General features: G+C 44.7%; 1 long non-coding RNA gene across 1 annotated transcript in view; it reads right to left on the reverse strand.

Moving 5' to 3' along the window:
- The window catches only part of LOC141544733 (uncharacterized), a 167,761-nt gene extending 163,260 nt beyond the window's left edge, over nucleotides 1–4,501 (reverse strand). The window contains exon 1 of the long non-coding RNA XR_012482771.1: nucleotides 4,302–4,501. This is a non-coding gene — a long non-coding RNA (uncharacterized LOC141544733). The remainder of the gene's footprint in view (nucleotides 1–4,301) is intronic.
- Between the last annotated feature and the right edge of the window lie 13,410 nt (nucleotides 4,502–17,911).

Genomic DNA, 17,911 nt, shown 5'->3' on the forward strand with positions numbered 1-17,911 from the left:
TCCTGGCTCTGAATCTCCTCCAGCTCTTATCCTTCTCCAGGCCGATCTGCTCTCTGCGCCCAGTGCTGTCTCTTTTTATCCTCCCAGAGAATGGGCGTGGGATAATGCAAGGGCTTCTGGGAAGAACCACCCCAGCCAATGAGCTTGCCCCCTCTATCAAGTCAACCTGAGTTCTCACCTTGTAATTGTCCAGAAAACCTGAATTCTCACCTTGTCACCATCCAGACAACCTCAGTTCTCACCTAGTAATCCCAACATCTCCCCCTTTCTTTTGATTTAGAACATAGGACAGTCATGACCTTGAAACATAAATCCATCAATATGGGAAGTATTACAGATAATTACATAAATTACATAAGCACATAGTAACATAGTAACATAACACATGCTAGAAGTATATAACATAATCATAATCATAAATTGAAAATTCACCTTTTAGGCTTATCGTGAGGCGCAAATAAGATGATTATAAAATGCTTAGCACAATGCCTGGCACGCAGTAGGCACTATGTAAATGCTAGTTATCATTGTTATTATTCTGTACAGTGGGGGCATTGACCTAGGTGGGCTCTGAGTCCCTTCTATCCTAATTCCATTCAGCACACTGTGCTAGGAAATAGAGTTACAAGAACAAACAGAACTGCCCGTGCTCCCGAGGGGTTTGTTCTTACATTTCAGAGACATGGCCGCTAATCACTAAGATGTGCATAATGATTTATTCTCCTAAAAGAATTTTAAGCAACCCCTTTGAATATGGTCCAAAACGGGGAGAATTGTCTCTGGGAGATCCTGACCTGCCTTTACTTCAACGCTTCCTACCTTGGGTCTCCATCAGCTTCAGCTTCCTCATCTGTCAAGTCAGAGAACCGGACTAGATCCATAAGTCAATAAACCTTCATTTTGTGCTTGCTATGTTCCAGGTAGTGTGCCTAGTTCTGGGGGCACAAAAAAGGACAAAAGATGCTCCCTGCCCCCAAGAAGCTTACATTCTAATGAATTGCATCTCTATCTATCTATAATGTTGATATGTTAGATTAAATTATTTTTAAAGATCTTTAAGTGCTTATTATGTTCCAGCCACTGAGTTAAGTCCTGAAATTATAAATACAGTCCCTGCTCTCAAGTAGCTCACGATCCACTGGGAGAGACAACATGAAAAGAAATATAACAAAGTAAGTTACATGGAGGATCAAGAGGAGAGAAGGCCTCCAAGGTCTTTCCCACATCAAGCTTTCTAATACCAGAACCTCTGAATGACAAGGAAAAACTAGAATTATAATCCGACCATCAGAACTAGGTTCCATTGGTCCATCGGTCACATGCTCCATGAGAAGCTGAGAATGGCTCTATCAAGCGCCTCCTCCCTGGGAGAACTTAGGAGAGTAGACCTGGATCTCCCAGGAGGAGTCCTGGAGGAACTCGACCTCCATCAATCAGATCCTTGATGCAAAGTCTGCCTGGAAATGTCAGGAGATGTATAATTTACTTGAGAAATAGTCAAATGGTACCATTCCCCGGCATCTACAAAAACATGTTGATCAAGGCTCAGGGAAGATGCTGGCCAGACACGTGTGGGATGATTTACTAAAACAGAACAAAACCCATCACCGTTGCTTCTTTTATAGCTCGTCTTTCTCACTCCAAGAGTTCCCAAGGGTCTTCCCCATGGTTGCTAATCTAAGCCAACATCCCTGTGAGTGTGCTAAGGGAAGCAGGTCGGATGTCAGCTGTTTATGCAAAGGAAAATTCTAAGGCCCAGGGCAGTGGAGTGGTCAGTCCTTTGTCCAAGCCATGATGGGCATGGGGTTAGAATCTGCCCCTTCCAACTGAAAGCTCCCGAGCATCTATTCAATGCCCCACAGACACATGAAAAATCTGTGTTCGCACGAACATAATGAACTCAAATGAATGACATTTCCTTTACTATTGTGTCTTCCACTAATGTTCCCCAGTGCCCCATTCTCCTCCAGGAAATGGCTAACCACTGCTTCCTCTTCAAGGACTTCAAAAGGCAAGGCAAGAAAACTGACTTGGATGTCCACCAAACAATCATGGCAAAGGATTAAATCAGTCCTTGTAGAAGTCCCTAAGGTGGAATTATAGTGAATATGGTACAGTCCCATCAGGTTGGGCTGCGTGAGAGACCCTGTTTCTTTTTTCATATTCCATGTTAAACAAAAGCAGAGGTCTAAGGGTCTCCAAAAAGCTGCTATTATGATGATTATTATATATTTTAATACATGTAATAATATCAGTAATAATAATTTCCCCTCAGTCATTCCATAGTTCTATGGGTTCAGTATTTCCCAACCTTTGAAAATGTTCTATGAACATCACATATGGTAACAGAGCTCGTTGATGTATTATTTAATGTTGTGGAATTTTTTTTTCTTTTCCTGTTCCTTTTTATTTTTAGTAAAATCTTTAGCATAATGGTTGACTTTATAAGAAAAAAAGGGGTAAAGAATATAGGGGGAAATCTAGGTGATAAAAAAAGATAATAAATATCTGTTAAAATAACATATATATTTAAATGCAAAAAGGCACTTGATAGAGCCATTCTCAGCTTCTCTTGCACTTTCCAGTTCAATATGCATCTTCATAAATCTAGACAATCAACAAATCAAAAAAACAAGTCCTGATTTTAGTGTTTACCAATCTGGGGGTAGCTGCTCACCATGAAAATGTCACAAGTGTGGCAATCCCATGTGGGTGTAGACATATGATACTAAACTGGATACAAAGTGACAATAAGGTAGAAGTGGTTCGACTTGGGGAAATAGGGGAAAGACAATTTAAAAAGCAACATTTGAACTGAGATTTGAAGGAAAGTGGGACCAGCATCCTCCTGCTGCCAGGATCTTGGGTTTGGAACCAGCATCCTCCTGTTCCCAGGATCTTGGGTTCAGGACCTTGTTTCTACTTTAATCCCCTAAGTAAAGGATTTTTCCCTTTTATTTTTTTATTTGTATTAGTTCTATTTAGTAATAAGCACTGCAACTTTCCTGGTGCTATCACATCTGAGAAATGTTAGAGCCATCTTCATCCTGACCTTCTTTTGCTCTCTCTAAATTATGAAGTCTCAGCAATTAGTCTTCAGCATCCCTAACTGGTGCTTTTTGCCTCTTCCCTCTCCTTCTTTTCCATTGCCTACTAATTTAAACTTTCCATTCCTCTGGATTGATTGCATGACCAAATTTGACCTCCGGGCAGATTTTCCCCAGCTTCCCAAACCAGGCTGGTAGTGTTTCCCTAGGCTGTTTGGACCAAAACCATGCTATTTTCCAAATGTGACATCCCCTGCTCCCCATCTCCTTGGAAACTTTGCCTTTGGACTCTTGGTTGCAAAGGACCAAAGTTTTACAAAGGAACCTCAGTGACCTTCTGGTCCAGCAATCTGTGTCAAGGATCACAGATGGAGATATGGGAGCGACCTCAGAGGTCATTGAGTGAAACATCTTTTTTATAGATAAGGAAACGGAGGCTCTTCACCATCTCCCTTGAAAGTCAGTTTTTGCAGAGTCTTCCTCTCTTGTTAGAGCACCTCTGTCAAAGGTACTGTTAGAAGATGTTTCTGCTCTGGGTGACCCCTTTCGGTTCTGGTACCCCTTCCTTCTGTCTCTTCTCTCCCAGAAGTACAACCCAGCAGCCTGTCTTTATCTGAGAAGCTCATTGGCCTTTTCTTCTCTTCTTTCTTAAAGATAGATTATACTGGGACAGCTTCAGAAACAGCAGAGAATCAGGCTTCAAGTTGGGCCAGACCCTGTGCTTAGCCTCCCAACCTCTGGATCCCCAAGGTCCTCAGTCTCTAGGGCAGCAATGAGCTTCAGGAAAGAGTTCCATACTGGAGTGGTTGACCAGGAAGCCACTTTTGCCTCTACTTCCATTGTTACCTGACTTAGCTACAGAATGGTTCTGCCAGAGGTTGGGCTCTCTATCCTTCCACCAGTCAGGCTGCAGGTCACACTAGGAGCCCCTGGACAGTAAACCCATCACACCAGGCAAGAGCATAAACTTCCTGCCGCCCCATCGGCAAAGCCTTTCTAGATGGGATCTGGTCTGGGCCTCTCGAGTCTTGCATCAGGGAAGTGGATATTTTCAACATAGAGAAGAGCTAATCCATTTCCAATTGATCAATGATGGACAGAATCAGCTACATCCAGAAAAGGAACACTGGGAAATGAGTGTAAACTGTGAGCATTTTTTGTTTTTCTCCCCAGATTATTTTTACCTTCAGAATCCAATTCTTCCTTTGCAACAACAACAACAACAAAATTCGGTTCTGCACCTATATATTGTACCTAGGATATACTATAAGATATTCAATATGTATGGGAATGCCTGCCATCTAGGGGAGGGGGTGGAGGGAAAGAGGGGAAAAACTCGGAACAGAAGGGAGTACAAGGGATAATGTTGTAAAAAATTACCTATGCATATGTACTGTCAAAAAAATGTTATAATTATAAAATTAATAAAAATTTTTAAAAATGAAAAAAAAAGTCTTGCATCAGTCTGGACAAAAGGCAAGGATTTCTGGGTCAAGGCAGGTTCTGAGGTATGATGTCCGCTTCCTTCCAGGCCCACACGGTTCTCTGCTCTTGCTCCAGCATCTCGGGCTGCCACCAGCAGACATGTGTCTCAAGTCAACCCCTTTTTTATAGAAATCTGTAGTCTCAGCGTAATGAGTTTTTAGGAAAACTAATTACAAGGTTTCGTTCCTGTCCAAAGAGAAGAACATTGACTCGTAAATGATTAAATGAGGTCATTATTTTCATCTGGAAGTTCCCTCCAAATGAAGGTGTGGGGGTTGTTTCTTGTTTATTTGACATTTTTCTCCCAGTACATTTCAGCTCACCTGAGGCCATACTCATTGCTCCCCAATCCTTAACAATCCATGTAAAGAGATCCCACTTCCCTGACCTCTGAATCACGCCATTTATCTGCATTTATTTATTCCTGGTTTGGAAGCAAATTGTTTTATAGCCTTATAATTTATGATGTTATTAACCTAATGATGAGCTTGCAGATTTTCCTCACAGCTGGCTCTGATTTGGCTTTAAATATGCACATGAATGAGTGGGAGATGTCTGTGAGCTATGGGGGGAAAGCCCTATGGGGGGACTTTCCTTCTTGGGGCTCTGAGTACCCTTGAGTCTCTTGGGTATGTTTTAGTGGAAATCCCTTCATGTACAGCTCCGACTAGAAACCTCTGGGGTCCCTTCTGACTCTTGCATTCTATGATTTTCTGAAATTTCTCTCTCTAGGCTTTCTGGGGAAACTGAGGGAGAGAGTCAACGCTAGTCTGGGCTCACCAGGAAGGAAATGAGAGAGACAGAATTGGAACTCAGCTCTTCCTGACCCTAAGCCCAGCAATCTTCCATGGCTCGATTGGACCAAATGATCCCAAAGGTCTTTCTGTTTCTGATGTGATGGAAGGTCTCCCAATGTGCTCGTTAGCTTTCGAAATGGATGCCGAAGACTTGTGAACTGCAATGGCCTCTAGTCTTAGTTATTAGACAATTAGTTAGCCATTAATGAGATCCTTCCTAAGAGGGCCTGTGTCTATGGCCCCAGGGGCGACATTTATGTCCCCTCTGGAGATAAAGCTCCCACCAGCCCATTGCTCATTTGGAGCTCCAGTTACCGGTTTCTTTGAGATAAAATCCCCCTAAAAGTGGGCGTGGGGCTCATTGGGGCAAAGTCTGAAGGATTATGGCTTTCAGATAGTCCCGAATACTGTACTGAATTTCTTCATCCCAATCACAAGGGCTAAGTAGGATACATTTTCCCCCACAGAGTTAATAATTAGCCCTGAGGCTGACCTGAGAGCGCTGGATCCTGTTGCTGCTGAATTGGGCCTTTTGTTAGGTAGCAGAGCAGTCCAACCTCAGGACAGCCCCCAGCAGAGCAGCCAATTAGCCGCAGCCCCACCCTGCTTAACTGCACACCCAGCAGAGTTGGTTTCTGCCCTCCAAGTGGTATTTGTTCTCAGTCCGAAAGGTCAGACCTACTTTCTCTGGACCAGACCAGAGAAAGGTTGTAGGGGGTAGCCTGCAGCCCATCGCCTCTCCTGAAAAATAGCTGGAACGCATAAAGCTGAGATCTGAGTCTATTTGGGTACATGCATATGTGTGCGTGTCCTTGTGTATGTATTGATATTTGTAAGTGCCAGGATATCCATTTCTAGGGCTAGGGCAGGGGTACCCCCCATGGGTGCCAATCCCAAAGAGTCTGGACAGCCAGGAGAGGGCTGCTCCCTAACAATTCTGACTTCCACCAAAGATCTTCCATCTTAGATAAATGATGAAGTCGGGGGTTTGCAGAATAATGACTGATGAAATCATCTCGACTTAGAAAGGGCAGACTTTTGTGGAGCCCTCAGAAAATATGGAGGATCTTTGCAGCTGTGAAGTTCAACCTCTTAGGGAAACTGAGGCCCAGGGACATGGGGGTGACTGACTCAATTTGCCTCAGTTTCCTCAATCATGAAATGACGATGGCCATAGCATCTGGTGTAAAGATCAAATGAAGTACATGGATAGAGCGCTAAGTACAGTGCCTGGCATACAGTTAGTGCTTAATATTATTAGAAATGAGTCCTTTGTAAATGAATTCTTGCATCTCAAAAGTAGCAAACAGGCCTAACTAAAATGAAGACAAAATCTAAATTCCAGCTTAAAAAATCATATTAAAACTATTTTTATTGAGTCGGAAAAGTGTGTCGAAAGACAATTAAACTTAGTTTTATTGCATTAATGGGCAGACAAAAGCAATAAAATCACCTTAACTGCCTCGGACAGGTATCTGCCAAGTGTATCCAGCTGTTCCTACACGCAAAAGATTCCAGAGTCCCAGCAAAAATTTCCAGGTGTAAGATTTTCAAATTGCTTTTAATTTGAAAAAGAACTCTCAATCTGAACTCAGCATTTTAATAAAGTTGATGATTTCACATTTCAATTTTAAAAACACTTGAGATGCACCTTCAAAGATGGGCCTTCCAGGGGGCTGTTGGGTCATCTGAAACATCATTTTGAATAAGCCCCTAACAACAAAGGAGACGATTCCCAGAGATGAAAGAAGTTAGGGGGCAGCCACTGCTTTTCAGCCCAGCTGGGACTGATTCCCATTTGGGGTTCCCAACTTACAAGCACTCTGGGAGATTTAGCCATAAAAGGGAGAAATGAAGATGATTAAAGGCTTGGTCTGGTTGCCCTGGAGAAGAGAAGGTTGAGGGTGATGGTCACAAACCTCATACACCTCAAGAATTCCTATAAAGGCATCGGTGGCTGCACTGGTAACAAGATGGAAGAGCAGTCCGGCTGGTTCTGAGCCCAGACAGTTGTGAAAGTCAACAAGGAAGTGGAAGGGCCCAGCTCATGTTAAAGACACAACAAAGAGTTCACTAGGGAGGTGGTATTCTTTAAAAATTAAAGCACCATCTATATTGAAAGGAGGTCCCATGAGCTTGTCCTCCCTCTGTAGACCACTGGCCATTTTCAGAATGCAGAAAGACAAAACCTGGAAACCAGAGCCCTTTTAAAACAGTAGTAAGTAAACGTGAACTCTACAGTGTAGTTTTGAAAGGAGCCAGAGCTTCCAAGAGGCAATAACTGTCCTAGTAGTGTGCCTGCCATTTAGTAAATGGTTATTGATTTTCTGAAAAGACTAAAGTGGCTACAGAGGAAATCCTCAATGAGTTCAGATTTCGAAAAGAAAATGAAAGCCAAGAGAGGAGATGAGGATGCTAGAGTCTTATAAAAATAATGTACAGAAAGCTGAAGTTCAGCACATACTGAGACTGCTAAGGATAAAAAAGGGAACCTTTAAAAGCTGTTTGTTGGATGCCAGAAGTTACAGAACACCTGCTGGCTAACAGCAGTTCATTATACCAATAAAATCATGTGGTAGATCTTTAAAAACAAAAGTTAAACTAAGTCAGAGAAAAGTAAATGTGATAATGACGGCATTAAATCCAGAATGCTCCAGAGCCTTTTCAGTGAGATCTGTGACTACTCAAAAGAGATTAAGCTGACAATCCACACAGTAAAATTTAAGTGGATGAAAAATGTGTTTTCCAGATAACAGCATGTCACAACTTTTGATCTTAGTTGTCAATCTCTATGGGTAAGGAACCCCCTAATAACTTATTCAACAAATGATCCATACTAAAGACCTTCAGGAAAAGGGAATTTCTTCTCTGGGCAGAAAAAAAAAAATCAGAAATTGAGGGAATGCCCATCAATTGGGGAATGGCTCAATAAACTGATGTATGTGTTTATGATGGGATATTAGTGTTCTAAGGGAAAGGATGAGCAGGTTGTTCTCAAGAAAAAAAAAACCTGGAAAATCCTCAAAGCAAAATGAAATGTACTGTGTACGAAGTACTAGCAATGTTCTGGGATGACCAGCTGTGAATGACTCTGCTATTCTCAGTAGTACAATCATTCACAGCTATTCTGAAGGTCTTAGGATGAAAAATTGTCTCCATACCTACAGAAGGAACTGATTATGTCTGCATATATACACTGAAGCATTCTCTCTCTCTCTCTCTCTCTCTCTCTCTCTCTCTCTCTCTCTCTCTCTCTCTCTCTCTCTCTCTCTCTCTCTCTCTCTCTCTCTCTTTCTCTCTCTCTCTCTTTCTCTCTCTCTCTCTTTCTCTCTCTCTCTCTCTCTCTCTCTCTCTCTCTCTCTCTCTCTCTCTCTCTCTCTCTCTCTCTCTCTTCTCTCTCTCTCTCTCTCTCTTTCTCTCTCTCTCTCTCTCTCCCTCTCTCTCTCTTTCTCTCTCTCTCTCTCTCTCTCTTAATTTTTCTTAGGGTTTTTATTTTCATTAGAATGGGAAATTCATTTTTTTTTTTACAACTTGACTTTTATGAAAACGTTTTGCATAACTTCACAAGTAGTTTCTTAATTGTGGGTGGGGGATGAGGAGAGAACCTAAAACTCAAAAAATTTAGAAACAAATGTATTGTTTTTTTGTTTTGAATGTAACTGGGGGGAATATTAAATAAATAAAACAAACAAAAAAAAAAAAAAAAGAAAGGGAGTCTTCCACCTCTGTAGGTAATCCATTCTTCGGGGTAGCTTGATTTCTGAGGAGGAAGAATTTTATGTTATTCACTCAGTACAGATTGGGCCAAGTACTGAGAAGCCAGAATTAACTGGAGAAATCATCTGGACTATTCAGTGATCCCTGAAGTCAGGAAGATTTGAGTTTAAAATCTTCTTTAGACAAGTTTAAATCCTTCTTTAGACACTTACTAGTTATGTGATCTTGCAGAAGTTCCTTTTTTTTTTTTTTAATTTTATAATTAAAATTTTTTGACAGTACATATGCATGAGTAATTTTTTTTTTTTTACAACATTATGCCTTGTATTCACTTTTCCAAATTTTCCCCTCCCTCCCTCTCTTCCCTCCCCTAGGTGACAGGCAATCCCATATATATTAAATGTGTTACAGTATATCCTAGATACAATATATGTGTGTAAAACTGAATTTCTTGTTGCTCTGTAAGAATTGGATTCCGAAGTTATAAGTAACCTGGGTAGAAAGACAATAGTGCAAACATTTTACACTCCTTTCCCAGTGTTCCTTCTCTGGGTGTAGCTGTTTCTGACCATAATTCATCAACTGGAACTGAATTGGATCTTCTCTATGTTGAAGATTTCCACTTCAATTAGAATATATCTTCATACAATATCGTTGTTGAAGTTGCACAAGTTCCTTAACCTCAGTTTCCCCAAATGGAAAACAGATATAATAGCATCTGCTTTCCAGGGTAGTTTCTGAAGATCAAGTGAGATAATATTTGTAAAATGGTAAGCATAGTGTCTAGCACACAGTAGACGCGTAATAAATGCTTGTTGCCCCATTCCTTCCTTTACTTTCTCTTCTCCCATGGTTCCCTCTCTCTTTTCCTCCTCCAAGTCAAGTATGGAAGGTCATTCTGTAGGACACCAAAGTCCTTCGAACATTGGGGGATCAGGGCACGACCCAGAGCACAGATCCTAAGCGTTTCCGTGAACTTACCACCTTCCTCAGTTCATGGGACAGAAACAAGCTGGCAGACAGTCCTGAGAAGAGACAGTTGTCTCTGCAGAGACTTGCTCTCTCGGGCTTCCAGCCATTTGAATGATGACTAATGGACTTAAGCTGAATTTGGGTCAGGTTTCAACTATTGTTTTTCTCTTTCATTAAACATGTCTTTGTCTTTGTCTGTGGGTTTATGAGAGTGAGGTCACAGCTGCATGGCAAGTCTTCTGTGGGTGTGGCTTTTTGTTTTTTAGTTTCCCTTTTCCCCCAGTGCCCCTACTAAGCCACCATGGGCCCCAAAATGGCGAGCTTCACTGGTCCTGCTTAAACTTTCCTCTCATATCTTTTTTAGCGGCTGTCCTGTAAGCTCTCTCCATGTTGTCAAAAATCCCCTTGAAGTTTTAAAATCTAGAAATGGAAATGTTGCTTTGAGAAACACTCAGACCAGAGGTTCTTAACTTGGGTTCCACAGACTACCCATGGGTCCATGGAACGATCTCAGGGAGGCTGTGACTCCGGATGGGAAAACCTTTTATTTTCATCAACCTTTTATTAACTGAAATTATTGAGTATTCCTTTCAATTATGAATTAATTTTTAAAACCCCTTTATTGTAAGAAATGGTCTGGCTTCTCTAGAACTCCAAAAGTGTCCCTGACAGCAAAAAAGATGAAGACCTTCTCATCTAGAAATATGACTTTTTAATAGGGATGAATTTTTAAAATTCTTACAATAAGAGGTTGAGATCAAGAACAAGTAAGAGGGGAGGCAGGTAGGTGGTGCAGTGGATGGAGCACTGAAGTCAGGAGGACCTGAGTTCAAATTTGACCTCAGACACTTAACACTTTCTAGCTGTATGACCCTGAGCAAGTCACTCAACCCCAATTGCCTCAGGGGAAAAAAAAGAACAAGTAAGGGGAGCCAGGACTGTGCTATGATTTGGATTTTAATAGATGGCAAAGTGAATGGAAATACTAACATATGGCAGCCCAAAACCCAAAGGGAATTATTCTAGGTTTCTTGGAGAGGCAGAAGTTCCAAAGAAAGTGAGTTCTGCAGCAGGATGATGCTCTGTTCCAATCTCATCTGGAGAAGTCAAAGTTCAAAGGTTCAATGGCTCGGAGGCCACTGATTTCAATCCTTCCCTGAACAAGGATCCTTGTTCCATTTTCACTGATGATCAGATATCCAGCATCAGCCTGAAGACCATTAGTGAGGGACAATCCACTCAAAGCATTGGATATTGATTCAAGAAACTAGTTTTTGGGGGGCAGCTAGGTGGAGCAGTGGATAGAATACAGGCCTTGAATTCAGGAGGACTGGAGTTCAAATCTGGTCTCAGACACTTAACACTTCCTAGCTGTGTGACCCTGGGCAAGTCACTTAACCCCAGCCTCAGAAAATAAGTAAATGAATGAATGAATGAATGAATGAATGTATGAATGAATAAATTAATTAATAAATAATTAAAAAAGAAACTAGTTTTTCAAAAAGAAGACTTGCACGAAGGATGGTCTACCTGATGCCAGGCATTGAAGGGCTCTTATGTGGAAAGGGGGATCAGATACATTTGGCTCGGCCCCAGAGTGAGGAAGATAAGGACAGAAGGTGGAGGTTTAGTTCCATGTCACCAAAAACTTCCTCCCAATGGGCATTGCCCAGAGCAGGCAAGCTGGTTGGTTCCAGGGAGATGGGGCTTCCCTTCACTAGTGATCAGCAAACAGTACCTAATGAACCCTTGTGGGATGGGGTGGAGAGGATTCCTGTTTGAGGCTGAGGGCCACCAGATGGTTGCTGACCTTCCTTCCAGCTTTGTGATTCTTTGATTCTGAAATGGTGCTTTCATGCCCAGAGTTCCGTGTGTACATGTGGGAACAAACCCTTAGTCATCGAGAGAAGTAGTTCTTAACCCTTTTTGTGCCATGGGCCCCAAGGGCTTTGGGAGGCTGCTGAAGCCTGGATACCCCTTCTCAAAATCATGCTTTTAAATTCATAAGAGAAAATAGGATTCCCTGGGAAACCAATATAAAAATGCTATATATACATAAACCTCATGGGCTATGATACTGCCACTGTACAAAGCTGTAGGGAAGACTTTTGAAAGGAATAATTGCCATAATGGAAAGATGAATGAGAGAGAGGGAGAGAACAAGAGAGGGAGAAAAGGAAGGAGGGAGGGAGGGAGGAAGGAAGAAAGAAACAAAGAAAGAATGGAGGGAGGAGGGAAAGAGGAAGGAAAGAAGAAAAAAGAAATAAAGGAATGAAGGAACAAAGGATGAAAGAAGAAAGAAAGGAAAAGGAGAAGAGAAGAAAGGGGAGAGGTAGAAAGAAGAGGGGAGGGAAGAAGAGGGGAAGAGAAAAGAGAGATGAATAGGAAGTGGGAGGAAATAGGAGAAGGAAAAAAAGGGGAGGAAAACAGAAAGAGGAGAATAAGGAAGAGAAAAGGGGAAGAATGGGAAGGAAGAAAGAGATAGAGAAGAGAAGGAAGAAAGAGTAGGAAAAAAGACAGAGAAAAAAAGAGAACAGAGAGTTCCATTAGCCAGCAGAACCCAATAATTAATTATGGGAGGCACAGATTTCAGGAAAATGTGAAAATCAGTGTAAGCACTATGGGACAATGTAGTCAAGATTAGAAGGAAAGCAGAAAGCTGGAAAACAGTCAGTATTTCTGATAAAGGTGTCATTTTGAAAATATACGGAGAACTGACTCAAAGGTATAAGAATACAAGCCCTTCCCCAATTGATAAGTGGTCAAAGGATATGAACAATTTTCAAATGAAGAAATGGAAGCTATTTATACTCATATTAAAAGTGTTCTAAATCACTATTGATTAGAAAAAGTGCAAATTAAAAGAACTCTGAGGTCCCACCTCATATCTATCTGATTGGATTAGATGACAAGAAAAGATCATGATAAATGTTGGAGGGGATGTGGGAAAACAGGAACACTAATGCATTGTTGGTGGAGTTGTGAACCGATCCAGCCATTCTAGAGAACAATTTGGAACTATGGCCAAAGGGCTATAAACTGTGCATACCCTTTGACCCAGAGTATCTCTACTGAGTCTGTATCCTAAAGAGATCATAAAAGAGGGAAAGGGACCCACCTGTGCAAAAATGTTTGTACCAGCTCTATTTGCCCTAACAAAGGATTGGAAATTGAATGGATGTCCATCAACTGGGGAATGGTTGAGTAAGGGGTGACATAGGAAAGCCATGGAATATCATTATTCTATAAGAAATGTTGAACAGGCTGACGTCAGAAAAGCCAGCAAAGACTTACATGAACTGATGCTGAGTGAATTGAGCAGAATTGTACACAGCAACAGCAAAATTGTGTGATAATCAACTATGAGAGCTTTGGCAATTCAGTGATTCAGTGATCCAAGATAATTTCAATAAACTTGGGATGGGAAATGCCATCTGCATCCAGAAAAAGAATTTTGGAGACTCTGTGTAAATTGAACATTTTATTTTTCACCTTTTTTTTTCTTCAGTTTTTTCTTCTTTCCAATGTTTTCTTCTTTTTTTCTGATTTTTCTCTCCCAACATGACTTATATAGAAATATGTAAAAAAAAATGTACATGTATAACCTTAAAAAAAAGAACCATGGGGCACAGGAAATTGAGGCAAGAGTGAAGTTAGTTTCCATTCAATCTATCAATGTCAATCAGCACGTATTAAGCTCCTACCGTGCACTGGGGGATACAAAGATAAAAGTAAGGGAATCCCTGCTCTGGAAAAGCTTACATTGTAGCATAGGAGGAGGGTGTGCAGAACATGTATATAATGTGTATTAATCTGGATAAGAGTAACTATAAGGTGGAAGTGAATGCACCTAAAAGTTGGGGAAGGGGGATTTAAAAAGCAACATTTGAAGTGAGGTTTGAAGGAAAATTCTGATTGTACAAGTTATAGGGAAGGAAGGGGGGACATTCTGGGCATATTGCAAAGGTATGGAGAGAGGAGATAAAATGATGTGTGGAAAAAAACACAAGGTCAGTTGGGACAGGCCATAGAGAATGTGAAGAGGAGAAATGTGTAATAAGCTGGGAAATACAGATGAGAGCTGGTGGTGAGGGGTTTTGAATGCCAAATGGGAAAATCAGCCCTTGATCCTAGAGGTAATAGGGAGCCAGTGATAGCTACTAAGTGGAGTGATGGCATAGCCAGCTCATGACACTAGAGAGGAAACTGGTCATGGGTATTCATGAGAATGGCCACTCTGGACAAAAGAAGGCAACTGAGTCCAATGGGAACTAAAAACCAGGCCTTCATGGAGAGGAGTCCAACCCCATTGACATCAAAGCAGTCTAGAGAGAAGAGGTGACCATCCCCATTTTATCATCTTAGATGTGGTCGGGTCTTAAAATTATTGATTTTCCTCAACTTTCTGGGGGAAAAAAAGTTTCTTAAGGATCTTACCTATTATTAGATTGTAAACTTCATGAAAGTTTTGACCTTGGGCAGCTAGGTGGCCCAATGGTTATAGCACCAGCCCTGAAGACAGGAGGACATGAGTTCAAATTTGAACTCAGACACTTCCTAATTGTGTGACCCTGGGCAAGTCACTTAACACTAATTGCCTCAGCAAAAAAGAATAAGAAAGTTTTGGCCTTTCTTGGTGTCGCAGTGCTTGGAGCAGAGCTCAGTAGGTGGTTCATAAAGCTCCTTTGGCTTGACTTGACTCTTTGACCTAATTGGCCAGGATTTTGTTGCTCCTTTTGGAAAGTCAAAGTCATGGGCAAAGTCACATGTTCAGGAGACTGGTGAGGGGCTGTGGCTCCGCCTTGTCCTGATGATTGACATGCATCAGATCCAATCCCCCTTCTTTGTTCCAAATGCAGAAGTACTAGGAAACATTTCCTTCAAGTTGTGTGTGCTTTTCAATCCATTTCTAAACACTCTAATCCCCTGGCTTCTGAGGGCAGATTAAATCATCAGGCTAGAAAGGAGAGCCTGGCTGGCGCGTTGTCTTTTGAAGGAGCAAGCTTTGAGGAAGGAGCAGAGACAAGAGTTTTCAGGCCCAGGCTTAAGGAGACAGCCCAAAGAAACGTCCTGATTCCCTGATATTAGCTTTATTAATAGAGAGGCTAGTGCCAAATGCAGTTAATTACCGTAGGGGAAGGAGGCCTGGGAAAGCCGTGACTATGGGCAAGAGAAAGGCTTCCCCTTTCCTTCCCTGGGAGTGTCCAGTGGGGAGCACGTGGGGAGCTTTCATAAAGTATAACTGATATTTGATGCTGAAATGCAAGTTTCCATCACTTTCATTTCAGAGCCTGCTGTGTGCTGGCCAGCCAGCAGGTCAAGTACCCATGAGCACTAGCACCGGGCTAAACTCCCAGGATACCTGGACAAAGCCTTTCCCACTCTCAAGGAGATTGCCTTCGAATGGAGAGGGAGAGAAGGATGCCGGGAACTACAGACCAAATAAAAGTTGATTGATTGAAGGCAATGAAAGGACCGATGATGAAACAGACTTCCCTTCTTTCCTTTAGAGAGCCTGGGCATCATGGCACCATACACTGTCCAGACACTGTTGGGTGATTTTTGTTATATTGTTCTGGGGGGATAAGGAGGCTTCTGGGAGGAAATGATACTGAACAATATCTGCAGTGTAAAAACCCAGCTCATCAATGAAACTGAAAGATGTGAGGAGATTGCCGCCCCTTTAGCCTGACTCTGGTCCCGATGGGGGTGGCAGGGGTGGGGGTGGGGAAGGCACACTCTAGTGTCCTTCTATCCGGGAGTGAAACGTCGCCCTGGAAGCGGGGCCCTTTCTTTTCTCCTAAGCCGTCCATTCCTTCCCAGCCCCAGGCGCGCCTCCTCTGCTGCTTTGGTGTCTCTTTCCCAAGTGGGAGCAGGCTTTGAGAGCCTCCCCTTCATGTCCCTTTCAGGGGAAGACCACCCTCCCCTCCCCCACTCCAGCTCTTGTCTTCGTTACCCAGAGCTCTCCATGTTTGGGGGGGTTGGGGGGAGCTCTGGGCGGCCCCCATGGCAGGCAGGATGGCCTTGGCCGCCTCAGGATGTCAGCGGAGGCCCACCCGCCCCGCAGGGCGCGGCCTCGGGAGCTGCCCAGGGTCCTCAGAGGGAAAGGGGCTTCTCCAGAGCCAGCCTTTGGAGCCAGGCGCCCCGACGCTCACCCTGGCTCGCTGCGGGCTGGCGGAGGACGCGGGGCCGCGCTACCTGGGAGCCCCCCTTCGGGCAGCAAAGAATCAGAGGAGTGAGGGGTGCGGGGCTGGTCCGGGCCGCGGCTGGCAAGGGCCGAAGCCTTGGCTCTGGCCCAGCCGCCCTGGAGGGAAAGGCTCCGCACTGCTGGGAAGACCCGCTCTGCCCTTCCCCCCACATTGCTATACAGACCAGCTCCCCTCCCCCCCGCACTGATGCAGGCTGACTCTCCCTCGCCTCCCCCGCACTGCGGCAGACGGCTCTTCACCCCTCCCCCGCACTGCGGCAGACCCTCTCCCCTTCTCTCCCTCCCCTCTCCCCCGCCCCTCACTGCGGCAGATCCGCTCCTCCTTCCTCCCCCCCGCCCCGCACTGCTGCAGACCCGCCCCCTCTCCTTCCCCCCCCCCCCGCACTGCGGCAGACCCGCTCCTCCTCCCTCCTCCTCCCTCTCCCCCCCGCCCCGCATTGCTGCAGACCCGCCCCCTCTCCTTCCCCCCGCCCGCACTGCGGCAGACCCGCTCTTCCTCCCTCCTCCTCCCTCCCCCCCCCGCCCCGCATTGCTGCAGACCCGCCCCCTCTCCTTCCCCCCGCCCGCACTGCGGCAGACCCGCTCTTCCTCCCTCCTCCTCCCTCCCCCCCGCCCCGCACTGCGGCAGACCCGCTCCCCCTCCCTCCCCGCCTCGTACTGCGGCAGACCCGCTCCCCCTCCCTGTCCCCCCCTCTCTCCCCGCCCCGCACTGCTGCAGACCCGCTCCCCCTCCCTCCCCGCCTCGTACTGCGGCAGACCCGCTCCCCCTCCCTGTCCCCCCCTCTCTCCCCGCCCCGCACTGCTGCAGACCCGTTCCCCCTCTCTCCCTCCCTCCCCGCCCCGCACTGCTGCAGACCGGCTCTCCCCAGCCCGGGCCCTGCAGAACCAGAACAGCCAATGCGGAGCCAGATTAGCCCAGAGAAGCCAAACGTCCCTTTGGAGCTGGAGGAGGGCGGCGCTTCCAGCTCGGACTTCCATCGCCTTCCGGGGAGCCGGGGAGCCGGGTCCCCCCCTTACTCCCCCTCCCCGCAGAGCCTCATTTGCCGCACCTCTCTTACTGCAGCATCCAGGGGGCCACGCCCCCCGGGTCCATTCCACCTCAGGCCTTCCCTCGGGGACTTAAGTCTTACCTTAAAGACCTTTTCTATATTAAACAAACAAACCAACGGAATAATTCAAAGAATAAAAGACACAAACTTGGAAATTCAGTGCAAACGGGGGCTGGGTGTCGGGGTAGAGAGACAGAGGCCGAGGCAGAGACAGAGCCAGAGAGCGAGACAGAAGGTGGAGGGAGAGACACGCAGCCCCAATTACTGTGAGGAGAAGCAGATGGCTAATTAAAAATGTGTTTTCTATTGCTATCTCCTCGAAAGGCTGAAAATAGACGCGCGCGTTTCCGGCTAATCCCCAGCTAGCCGGGGGTCACTAGAATCCGTGCTCTGTATGAGGGAGAAACTTTTCCCTCACCTGTGGCTCGGATTAATCCATCAGGGCTCCAAGGTCTTAAGCTGGCCCTGGGAGCTCTGGGGTCTTTGAGGAGGACAAGGGGACAGCATCACAGGGCACCTCAGTTCACTGGAAGGGCACTCCCATGAGTGGACCACCCCACTGTGGAGCAGCCACCAAAGCCACTTTGGTCCCCAATGCATTGGTCTTCATGTTCAGGCCACCTAAAAGAGAATTGG

The sequence above is a fragment of the Sminthopsis crassicaudata genome, chromosome 5 (genome assembly GCF_048593235.1).
Source record: "Sminthopsis crassicaudata isolate SCR6 chromosome 5, ASM4859323v1, whole genome shotgun sequence".
NCBI lineage: Eukaryota > Metazoa > Chordata > Mammalia > Dasyuromorphia > Dasyuridae > Sminthopsis > Sminthopsis crassicaudata.